The 12,616-nt window shown below is 44.7% G+C and overlaps 1 protein-coding gene and 1 long non-coding RNA gene across 4 annotated transcripts in view; one reads left to right on the forward strand and one right to left on the reverse strand.

The window, feature by feature from the left end:
- The window catches only part of PDZD2 (PDZ domain containing 2), a 388,118-nt gene that overhangs the window by 201,381 nt on the left and 174,121 nt on the right, over positions 1 to 12,616 (forward strand). The window lies entirely within an intron of this gene.
- LOC136794157 (uncharacterized) lies at positions 1,130 to 9,521 on the reverse strand. Its single transcript, XR_010840524.1, has 3 exons — positions 9,280 to 9,521; positions 7,279 to 7,507; positions 1,130 to 1,214 (listed from the first exon to the last, which is right to left on the reverse strand). It is a non-coding gene; the product is annotated as an uncharacterized lncRNA (long non-coding RNA).

Consider the following 12,616-nt stretch of genomic DNA (forward strand, 5'->3'; position numbering starts at 1 on the left):
GGTACACGGGCCTCTCACTGTTGTGGCCTCTCCCGTTGCAGAGCACAGGCTCCGGACGCGCAGGCTCAGCGGCCATGGCTCACGGGCCCAGCCGCTCCGTGGCATGTGGGATCCTCCTGGACCCGGGAACGAACCCGCGTCCCCTGTCTCGGCAGGCGGACTCTCAACCACTGCGCCTTCAGGGAAGCCCTCGAGAAGTTGTTGTTTTTGTTTGTTTTTAAATTTTAAACATTGTTTATTTAGAGATACTGTTATCTCTTTTACAGTGTATGCCAATAATTCTGAGCACTTTGAACATCTTTTATGAGACATCTGTCATATCCAATGGTTCACTCTTTTTTTTTTAACATCTTTATTGGAGTATAATTGCTTTACAATGGTGTGTTAGTTTCTGCTTTACAACAAAGTGAATCAGCTATACATATACATACGTTCCCATATCTCTTCCCTCTTGCGTCTCCCTCCCTCCCACCCTTCCTATCCCACCCCTCTGGGTGGTCACAAAGCACCGAGCTGATCTCCCTGTGCTATGTGGCTGCTTCCCACTAGCTATCCACCCTACGTTTGGTAGTGTATATATGTCCATGCCCCTTCAAGAAGTATTTTTATAACACCTTGAATTGTTGCTTCAGTAACTCCATTCTTGTTTCTTTCTTGAACTTTCTTGGTTTGCAAGTGCCAAACCAAAATAAAATAAAATGAACGGGAACACAGAACATTAAATGGCTCAGATATATTTTCTCTAAAATCAGTAAGCGATCTAACCTGAGCAGTGGGGTACCAACTTATATTTAGGGGTCCTTATAGCCTTATATCCACACATAGGTGGTGTCTGGAGTTGTACTGAGCAGGTCATGAGGAGTGTGGGCTGTGTGTGAAGCTAGAGCCCTTGGCACGGTTGATACTGGTAAGCAGAGTCCCGTTCACGGAGAAGTAGTCTACTGAGAGCAGTCAACCTTGGGCCGCCCATCCACTTGTGGTTTTGGTGAAACAAACGAGGAGAATTCTCCTCAGGAAATATCAGGAGGCCAGACCTCACTCCTCCGGCCCGTCTTCATTCTCCACGTAGGAGTGTGGACATGTGTCCTCCCCAAGAGCACCTGGCCAACGAGTGTAATCACAGCCCAGTGGGGACATTTCCACTTGGAAAAACCACATCTCCAACAAGAAGCCACCTTATCGGAGAACTTTATCTTCTTGTGAGACATATTTTCCTAGAAAACAAACACAAGGTGTGTTTAATCCCAGTGTGTCAACGTGAACTGGCCTGTCATTGTCCCCTCGCTTCCCCAGAGCATGGCTTTCTACCCTTTTGAATGTTACAAAAATTGTGGACCATTTTAGTTGTTGAGAAACCATGCCTGCCCCCCAAACTTGCAATGTTGGCATTAGTCAGGATTCTCCAGAGAAAAAGAATGGAGAGGAGATATATGTGTATAGAGAGGGGGGGAAAGGGATTTGTTTTAAGAAATTGGTTCATACAACTGTAGGGGCTGGTAAATCCGAACTCTGTGGGGCAAGCCAGCAGGTTGGAAGTTCAGGCGTTTTCTGTGTTGCAGTCTTGAGGACGATTCCTTCTCCTTTGGGAAACCTCAGTCTCTTTTCTCTTACTGCCTTCAACTGATTGGATGAGGCCCACCACATTATGGACCATAATCTTTGCAAAACGTCCACTGATTTAAACATTAATCACATCTATAAAATGCCCTCACAGCAGCATCTAGACTAGTGTTTGACTAAACATCTGGGCACCATAGCCCAGCCAAGTTGACACATAAAATTAAGCATCACAGTTGGGATTGATAACTGCATTTATTTTTCTGCCCTATTTATATTCTATATTTTGAAGTAAGAATAAGATTATATAGAAAAATCAAGAAAATACTCTGGGTTTGATAGGTTAATGAAGAACCTCTAGATTTAACATTTGAGTTTTGACAGTTCTTTCTTTAAAAAGTTTAAACAGACTTCCCTGGTGGCGCAGTGGTTGAGAGTCCGCCTGCCGATGCAGGGGACGCGGGTTCGTGCCCCGGTCCGGGAAGAACCCACATGGCGCGGAGCGGCTGGGCCCGTGAGCCATAGCCGCTGAGCCTGCGCGTCTGGAGCCTGTGCTCTGCAACGGGAGAGGCCACAGCAGTGAGAGGCCCGCGTACCGCAAAAAAAAAAAAAAAAAAAAAAAAAAAAAAGTTTAAAGACGTAGAAAATGCAAAAATAATCTAGCAAGCATCCATATTCCTGCCACTCAGATTTAGTAGCCATTAGTGTTTTGCCATATTTGCTTGTAAGGTGTTTTTCTTAAACAAAAAATTAGTCATAACTTCAGTTCCCCCATCTCATTACAGTACATCTCCTTCCAGGCTAACTTTTAGATGGTTAAATACTATACTTATAGATAAACACATGCATCTTTATGTGTGTTTTAATTGACATAAATGGTATCATATAGCATCTTGCTTTTTATACTCTTTTTTCTTTTTTGAGATCTGGCCATGTTAATGGAATCATACCTTTCAACTGACTTTTCTGTTTTAAGAAGATTCTCTACCTCTCCTATATTTTTTTCCAGTAATTTTTTATATCTAGGTTTATTTTCTTTTGGCTTTCATGTGGAAAATACATAATTTGATCTTTACCTCATTCTACACAGAAAAACGAATTGAAGATGGATTAAAAATAAATTTCAAATGGAGCACAGTGATTAGCATGCCCTTGCACCACATATATCGTATAGTCCTTAAAAGTATGTACATTGGTTTCGGGACTCTATCCCATTCTGATAATTTGTCTATTCCGGCATCAGTATCACACTGTCTTAATTACTATAGTTTGCTAATGCGTTTTTTTGTTTTGTTTTGTTTTGTTTGCGGTACGCGGGCCTCTCACTGCTGTGGCCTTTCCCACTGCGGAGCACAGGCTCCGGAAGTGCAGGCTCAGCGGCCATGGCTCACGGGCCCAGCCGCTCCGCGGCACGTGGGATCCTCCCGGACCGGGGCACGAACCCGCGTCCCCTGCATCGGCAGGCGGACTCTCAACCACTGCGCCACCAGGGAAGCCCCCAATCTTCCTTTTTATCCTTCCATGAAGCTTTATAATTTCTTACTAAAGTTGCTTTTTAGATTTATGCCTATCTACTTTATAGTTTGGCTTACTATGGAAGCCAATTTTTTCTTCTTATATTCTCTATTTGGTCACTGCTGGTATAAAGGAATGCTATTGATTTTGAATTTGGATTTTTGTTTCCAGCAATCTTGCAGTAACCTCCTATCGATTCTGATTGTTCAGAGGTTGGTCTTGATAATTAACTATCAAAAAAATTGACTGCAAGTCCTCACTACCATTTTGAATTATATACTAAAGTTCCCTGAGCATAATGTAGTCAAATAGCCTTGACTCTGGAGTTGGGCTACGTGCCAGGGGACATAAAGATGAAAACAGACAGTGGGGCACCAGTTCTGGGTGGTGACCAGGTATGGCCTCAAATTCAGTTCTTATAAAATTTCAATGTACAGTATATGCAGCTTTTGAGACTATTGAATTCTTATGCCAGACTTCCCAGGTTCCTATATTGTCACATCTGAATGTCCTTGGAAGCTGTCTGTGCCTCAGATTGCTTTAAAATGGAGGTATTAGAAATAAATAAACAAACAAATAAATAAAATGGAGGTAATAGTAATATCTAATCATGGGGGTTGTGAGGTTTCAATGAGTAATTGCATGTGTCCCTGGCCCAGTTTAAGCTTTCAATAACTGTTAACTAGTAGTATGAGACATCCTTACTGCATTTTCTAACTTTAGGTGTTTTGGAATCTTTATGCTATGTAGCATAACATTGTTATTAGTTCAGACTTACTAGTGCTTTATCAGAAAGTAGACCCTTTCTCTTTCATCCTTTGTTTTGAAGTGCTGTACTCTTTGTAATCATATCACTTCCGGTAAGATCATGCCTAGTATAATGCAGATCAAAAGGCAAGTTGTTTCACAGAAATTTGCTTTACAAACCTTGCAAAAAGGCCTGTTTTTGTTAATAATGAGGATGTTACCTAGGGCTCTAGCCCTAGTGTCCTGAGAGAGGGATAAACTAGAATCTAGAGATTTGAAGTGGTTTGCACTTTAATTTTTGAGATAGGGGAGAAAATACTATGACTGGTTCATAATCTCAACAAGCACCCCAGAACCTCACTCGTTCAGATTGCTTAGGTGGTAATGAGTCCAGGTGCCTGGGAGAGCGTCTCTGGGCCCCTTCTCCATTCGCTGGAAGCGCTCTCTGGCCCATCTCTCCCACAGTGGCCTTTGTTCTTGGTCCTGAACAAAGAGCTCCATCCCTTCTCAGTGTCCCTTCTCAACCATCCTGGCTTCCTAGAATTTTGCTTTAAAGCCCTGTTCCTTTTCTGACCCTCAGAAGAACACAGACAATCTCGAGACCCTGAATCGCAGAGCTTGCCGTAAGGTTTCTAGGCCTCTAGTGGTGGAGCGGCCTTGGCTTATTTTGGAATTTGGTAGAGAATGACTAATCCTGTGTTGAAATATCTACTGTGGCACAGCGCAGTGTTGGCCGCCTGTGACTGCATAGACGGGGCACCGTGGAGTGAGGAAGGCAGGTGGTAGTAGACCATGAGGTCCACGTGGTCATGCGCTGGGCGTGTGGCATTGTACTCTAAGCCGCGTCGCTAAGTGCCCAGGTCAGTGTTAAGAATTGAAATTTCTCCTCATGTATGACCCAGCAAGTTGTCTTACACTCTGTTTTTCTAGAGATCAAAGGCTGGGATTGAGAGCAACTCTAGTTATTCTGAAAGCTTTCTTCTGGGTCTCTTAGCAGGAGAGGGAAATCTTCCAGTGTTCTTAAGAACAGTCAAATCAATTTCAACAAGAGGCAGGTTTGTTTTGTCGACTTGTGGGTGTTTCATGCACCATTTCAATTGTCATCTCTTCCCCTTTTCTTCTAGCCTAGGCAATACTCAGAGAGCTGTAAGAATTGGGGATTTTTTTCTTTTCAAAGCAGATTTTTAAATGCTTTTCTGCTTAACATTTCTCTTTATCTTCAGTATCTTTGTTAAATAAAGGGAAAATTTTTTTTTTTTCTGAGATGAAGAGAAAGGTACCTTCAGTGACCAAACTGCTCTGTGTGTGATTCAATCCCTAGATCTGATTTCAGTTCTGCTAAAGATGGGCTTCTGAGACCACTCACACTTCCTCCAGCAATACCTGATTTTAAAAGACCAGTGTTATAATGAGCATTTTGTTTATGCTTTATAGTAAAATCCATGAGAGTTTTTATCCTGCTTTGGCCAATTTGAAGATGTGGGCTTTTCTTTTCTTCTTTTTTTTTCTTTTTAAAATATGTTTTATTTGTTTGTTTGGCTGCGCTGGGTCTTAGTTGCGGATCTCCACTGCCACGTGCGGGATCTTCAGTTGCGGCATGCAGGATCCTTAGTTGTGGCATGCGGAAATCTTTTAGTTGTGGCATGTGGGATCTTTTAGTTGCTGCATGCATGCGGGATCTAGTTCCCTGACCAGGGATTGAACCCAGGCCCCCCACATTGGGACGCAGAGTCCCAACCACTGGACCACCAGAGAAGTCCTGAAGGTGCAGATTTTTCGGTTATTATTTACATCTTTTCAGATGTATCAGAATTCTGTGACACGTGAATTGCCTGTGTTTCAACATCCTGCTCTACGACGCCCATCACCACGGCTTCAAGAACTGTCTCTGTCAATGGATAGGAAGCAAGCATTTTCAAAATCCTATGAACAGAACATTTGCTCTTTTTGCTTTTCCAGAGTGGCTTTAGCCAGGATCCTCATTTGCAGAGATCAGAATCTGATCTGTAAGAACCCTATTTTGATTGGCTGTAGGGCATTCATAGCCCTGTAACTAAATACCAATGTATGAAATGGTTATTGTTTCCTGGAGGGGGGGGTGGGTCTGGGCCAGAACACATTCTTTGTGATTCCCGGGGAGCAAATGGAAGCTGTGAATGTGCCTGCAGCCAAGCCAAGTAAACATGAGCTCCTATAACCTCAGACACAGAGGTACAAAGTGGCCTTCTGGCTGTGGTTTGGGACTGGGATCTCTAACCAGCAGGCTGGCATTTAACTGAAGCCTCTCCATCAACCTTTTCCTCTGCGGTGGGTCTAGTTCTAAGACCTCCGTCTAATATTCATCATGATGATTGGATTTGACTTGCTCTGAAAATGAGTCTTGTGCCCTCACTCACTACAATGAGTGTTGTAATGAATTTTTAATAACACTGGCCTGTCTCGAGTCATGTCCTCGTATTTGACGGTGCTCAGTCCGACTCTGTCCCCTCATCTGGGCATAAAAAGCCCATCCTGAAAGTTGGCAGCTCCGCAGACCATCTTAACTGATAAAACTCCAGGGACCGCATGTGTGTGGTGTTACACTGAGCAACAGACACGCATCGACCCCAAGCCTCTGAAAACCTATGAGGTGCAGGGCCTGTAGTTGTGTCCACTTTACAGAGTGGGGACCTGACTTCGGTGCCACAATCGCTCAACCTCTTCGAGTTCCTACGGTTGGTAGTTAGCACTTAGCAGATGAGAAAAAATACCTCAGACCGGGACTCAGCTGATTCAAAATGCCTCTGTTTCTGGGGAGGTTTTTACAAAGGGGCCTGCAAGGGCCCGACGCCCTAGAGAAAACAAACATAACAATCAGAAGCCCGGAGAATTAAGGGGAAGGGGGAAGAGGGTGATCATATGTTTCCAACGGTACTGCTCTCAATTATTCCATTTGGATTATGGAGACCTTGTTCCTTCCTGCATCGCACGTTATAGGCCACCTAACGAATAGCTATTCCAGTGGAGGTTACATTGATACATGCAGTTGAAAAGTTTTTTAAAGCAAATTGGATCATTTTTGCTTGTTTTTAGCTGTAGAGAACAGTTTGGGTGGTAAATGTTTATAGAGACTTATCACTTGATAGGCCCACTTTTGGATCTTTGAGACATGAGAGACAGACAGACAAGGATTCCCGGTTTTCGTTTAGCTTCTCTTCTTGTGGGGAGAGACAGGAAGTTAACACAGAAATAAATAACTAGAAAGCAATGATAAATGTTTGTTTTTAATTGCGTTTGGGGGTGAAATTATCTTTCAGTTTATTTGATTAGCATTGTGACTTTCTTTTTCTTGGATGGGAGAAAAGTACATGAGTCAGATGCCAAATAGCTGGGTTTTGTTGTCAGATCAAATTGGAATTCATTTACCTTCTGTAATTTAAAGACTGTGCTGGGTTCATAGAAACAGAATGAAGAACTCACTTCTGGTCTTCTCTCTGTTAGGAGGCCTTGAGCTTGTCCTTCCTAGTACCTCTTATCCTGGGTTTCTTCAGCTGTTCCATGAGGGGGTTGGACTGAACCTGTGGTTTCAGACTCTGCTCTTGGAAGCATCCCTCAGAATCAGGATGGGGGGAGCTGGCGGGACCTTAGGAGGCGGGTTCGGCCACAGCCAGAGCAGTTCTGCTGTTGTCTGTCTGTTATCCGGGTTCCCCTAGATTGGAGAGAGGATTCGATGGCTGAAAAGGACAGTTTGGAAGCCATTGTATTGTTCAAGGAAAACCGCCTTGTTTGTGGGGAAATGCCATTAGCAAAGTTTTTAAGACTGAGAGAAATGTACAAAACAAATAGACAATGGATTAATAGAATATGTAAAAACCTATAAATTCATGAGGAAAAAGAAACAAAGACCCCAAAGAAAAATGGACAGAGTCTATGAAATGGTAACTCACTGAAGAGAAAATGCAAATGGCCGATAAACATAAGACAAAATGCTTGGTCTCTCAGAAAAATGCAAATTAAAGCAGTGGGATTTTTTTTTTTTTTTTTTTCCCCTAATAATGGGCAGCAGCATGGAGTCCGGACAAAGCCAGGGTTAAGGTTAGGCTTAGGCAAAAATTAAAAGTATGATAGAATCAAATGTGAGTGGAGTTCGGGAAAGGAGTATCCACATGCTGTGAGTGGGAGTGAAACCTGTCTGGGATCTTGTCAGTGTCTATTAAAATCACACATATCCTTTGACCCAGTGATTCACTTCTAGAATTGTTTTCTAGTGAAATACTTGCATCTGAACATATTTCCACTCCAGAACTGTTGGGAAAGGGGGAAAATGAGAATGAAACGTCAGTAGAAGATTGAATAAATAAAATTTGGTAAGTCCACGTTGTAGAACACTGTGTGGAAGGTTTCAAAGACTGAAGTGGGTCTCTTCCATAGGATAGAATGATCTCTAAGGTGTATAACTAAGTGGAAAGAAAAGCACAGTATAGAGGGCAAGAACATTACGTGGCTGTTTAAGCAAGGTGATATTTTTCCCGCATATGAATAGAGCAGCATGTGAATGCTGCATCCAGAAGATCTAGATGAAAAACAGAAAACAATGTTTGTTTTGCAGGAGAAGAGTGGAATTAAGGAGGAGATTAAGGCTTATCTACATAGTTTGAGTAACAGACAGAAGGAATGCATACGTATTTTAAGCACCTAGCAACACGATTGTTTAGAGCGTGTCCGTGTGTGCTCGAGGGACTCCAGGACGGGCAGCAGGGGCTCCGAGGCTGGGCTCGGTTCGATCTGCCATCGCCCGAGTTGTGGATGTGTCTCCGGAGGGCCTCTTCCTTCCCTGCCACTCCTCCTTCCTCCCGGCCTGCCCAGCTCCTTGCCCCGATTCCCTTCCTCTTTCCTCCCGCCCTGAGGATCTGCCAGCTGGAGAAATTCCTTGCTCTGCCCTTCCAACCTTCTGAGAACTGTGGGTTGGCAGGGGACCAGCACAGTCCCTACAGGAAACTGCTTCTGTGAAGGATGCTGTGAAGCGCGGGACCTTTGCCACGTCCCTGGCCCTCGAGCCTAGGGTGGAATTCAGTCCTTGTGTTAGGACTGAGTCACTCCCACACACCAAGCCCCAAAGCACTAATGCATCAAGTAGAGTCTGTCAGAGTCTCTTGAATGCCTGCTGGTGCGAGACTTCATGGCAGGCTGTAGTCTTGTGAGCGCTTTGACGGGCATGTGCCTTCTGGGTCTAGTCCTTAAAGTTTTGACGCTAGCTGAACTAATGCTTTCTCTGGATTTCTGTATACAGACCACCGTGATACATTCTGGAAATCCTGCAAGTTCATTGAAGGGTGGATGTTTTAAATATGGACTTGCTAGACTGTAAACAGTCGGAAGCAGATCTCTCTCTCTCTCTCTCACACACACACACACGTGATATACACGGTGAGCACCGAGGCAATGACAGAATGGGAAGTGTATTAGGAAAATGATTCTCACCTCAGAAATGCCTGGGGCAAATTTGGAACTGGAGCCGTTCTCTCTGGAGGAGGGACCTGGGGTGTTGGTGGAAGGACCACACCGGGAGTCTGCGAACAGTTTTCACGAATCTGCACACTCGGGTTTTTTTCGTGTTGCTTTTTGAGATGGAGAAGCAGACTTGAGGATGGAGGAGGGCTACTGAGGCGGCAGCTTTTCCAGCCGGAACCATTTCAACCGCATAAAAGTACCGTTGCTGAGCTCGGCAGAGTCCGCTTGCCTTGTCTCACTGAGCTTATCATCAGTTGCCCATTGTTCTTTTGGAACAATGGGACTGATTTTTCCATAGGAATCTGACGAAATTGAGTGGAGCTATACAGAGAACTGCCAATTAGGAGGACAAAGTCGAGATTGCCACCGGCACACATGCCACATGCAGAGGGCTGTAGGCACGTGAGCAGAACTTTCTGCTCTTTGATTTCAGCCATCAGTTTTATATGGTTTTTTTTTTTAAAAAAGAGTTTTTTCTAAAGGAAAAATAAAATGGATTGGCCTCCTGGGGGCCACATGTAGTCTTGAGAGGCTACTTAGCTGACGGGAAGAGAGTGTGGGATTAACCTCACACACACAGTCGTGTTTGGGGGTACATCACAAGGAAACAACCCTATTTTCCAAGTCCTGGTTCCAGGGGTGCAGCTGTTCCAATCCATCTGATGGCATTTGGATGGAGCAGATAATGCCCATGGCAACTTTTCTAAACAATAAGTTTAGGTTTTTGAGGTAGTGGTGTCCTTGTGGGTTTAACTGTTATTTTGGTGGTTTACACTCTATAAAACATGTTAAATTATTTTGGGGGGTAAAGGGTAAGGGTCTTTCCAAGCGTCACTATGGTAGCTCACACACAATGGAGTCAATAACCAACTGTTGATAAATTTGATTGCCTGCTGCTTGGAAATCTTTTTTTTTTTTTTTTTTTTTTCCTTGGCCATGTCGCATGGCATGCGGGATCTTAGTTCCCCGACCAGGGATTGAACCCACGCCCCAGTGGAAGCACGGAGTCTTAACCACTGGACCGCCAGGGAAGTCCCGCTTGGAAATCTTTATGATAAATACTGTGAGGGATAGGAAGATGAACAAAGACACTGTCAGTATGGGAACACACACACACACACACACACACACACACACACACACACACACACACACACACACACACACACACACACACACACACACACACACACACACACACACACACACACACACACACGCAGGAAAAACTCTAGACCAGCCTCTCTCTGCTTCTCAGTTTCTCCTTCCTCAGTCCTCTGGACCCTCCTCCTTGTTTCCCCCAATCTCACACATTTTGTGAATTGTTCTATTGTTTGTCTTTGAAAAGATTGATTTATATATTTGTAAGGAAAATCCCAGAGCCTTTTCCCCTTAATGCTATAAAGTTGCCATTTAATGAGGCGTTTGGAAGGCCACCCAGCCACTTGAAATCCAAAGTGTCACATTGAAGGATTGTTACCAACAAGTATTTACATTGGAGCCACGGTTTTACTTTCTCTTGGCAATTGGTTAATTTACTGCAAGAGCCAATAAATCCTTGGCCAATGGGGAACAGATTGGAGGGGAGGGGCTTCTGTTTCAGGCCATTTTCTTTTGGAATGCTTTTAACACTTGGCCCCGGGGAGGATTGTGTCCTTTTGTTTCATTAAACAGTTCAAGTTGGCCATTTTCTGGTGCTGTGTGGAAGGGCCTGTCAGGCAGGTGGGAACGAAGTGGCTGGGTCTTCATGGGCCCTGGATTTGCACAAACCTAACAGTTCTGTCGAGAGAATGTTTGAAAATGCGTTTTCTGAAAAAGGGGGCTGTGTAAATAATAGATGAGGTCTGAAAGGGTGATCTGAGTAGAATCGGCAGGGGGGCTGGTGGGAGAAAAGTCCCTTGCCTTGCCAGCGCCTGTTTTATGTGTTGGGAAGAAAAACTCTGCTGCTTTCTTTGAAGAACTTGCAAAAGAGCCTGGTTGTGGCCCTACTGTGTCGGTATAAAGGGCTCCTCTCTTTGCAGGCCTTAAAACACTCGTGGACCACTGTCTTCCTGAGCATCTGACAGGGCTGGAGTGATCTTCTCAATGTTTTTATGGTGAGAATTCCAAGAGGCTTGAGAGCAGTGCTGTCCCCCAGAACTTCCCAGGCGATGGCAGTGTTCTCCACCTGAGGTGCCCAATATGGTAGCCAGTCAATGTTGGACTAGACGGTAATTTGGGTATAGGATGATCTCAAGGATGACTCTTGGAATTTACTGTCTTCACCCATATGTGGCTCAGCTAAAACCTACACAAATAACCCCAACAAGGGCAAGTCACAAGGTCCCTCCTGCTCAGTGGATGCAGGTTCAATAGTCCCAAGGTTCATTTGCCTCTGCTTCCTTCTAGAAAATTCCCTTACCCTCTCCAAAAATTCTCAGGTCTAGTTTGAGATCAGCTAGGTACATGTGGCTCTTGAGCCCTCGGAATGCGGCTAGTGTGACCCACGAATTGAATTTTAAATTTTAACTAGCTCAAGTTTAAATACGGGAATCGCCCTGAACAGGGCAGTTCTGACGGGCTTTCCTGCCTTTTTCTGAAGAACTCTAAGTTGATCACCTTTGACCTTCACAGCCCACTCGCGCAGGGTGGACCTTTGGGAGACAATCTACTCGCACAGGAAAAACATGAAGAAATCGAGTCTCAGAGGAGACAGATGAGGGGCTCAGATCTCGGACTAATAAAAGCAGCAGAGCTGGGACTAGGACCAGGGCCCTTCTGCATGGACTCCCGCCTCTGACAGCCCCTAGGAGCCCACCGTTCGATGCTCATTCGAAGCCCTTCTTAGCAGGGGACACCAACCACAAAAGGAAGGCTTGCTTAACATCTGGAGTCTTGGCTGTGGGCTGTGTACTTAATCTTCTCCTTTAAAATCAAACAGGTTTCATGAGCAGGGAGAGTTAGGAAATCCCTCTGAGCCCTTAAATCCAAGGAGGGGTTTCTCCGGAACCAGAGGAAATGGGCCAGACAGGTGGAGTAGTTCCCCTCCCTTCTGGCCTCCTTTGCGTGGCCCTGTCTGTGGCGATTACAAGTGGGGAAGGACCCATGGAGACTTGTGGTTCTAGTTTCCTATCCTTAATGTGCTGTAAAAAAGGCCAGGCCCCAGGACAAAGGCCCACGCTTGGGTCATCCTGATTTTATCAGTGCTTCTGGAAGCCCTATGAACTAACATGCCCCTTGCTGCCGTGTAAGCCAGAGCCCTAAACTTGGAGTCCGTTAATTGGCTCCAGCCCTATGCTCGCCTTCTCTGGTTCTTGCTACTTCACCT

Source organism: Kogia breviceps, chromosome 4 (assembly GCF_026419965.1).
Source record: "Kogia breviceps isolate mKogBre1 chromosome 4, mKogBre1 haplotype 1, whole genome shotgun sequence".
In the NCBI taxonomy this organism is placed as follows: Eukaryota; Metazoa; Chordata; class Mammalia; order Artiodactyla; family Physeteridae; genus Kogia; species Kogia breviceps.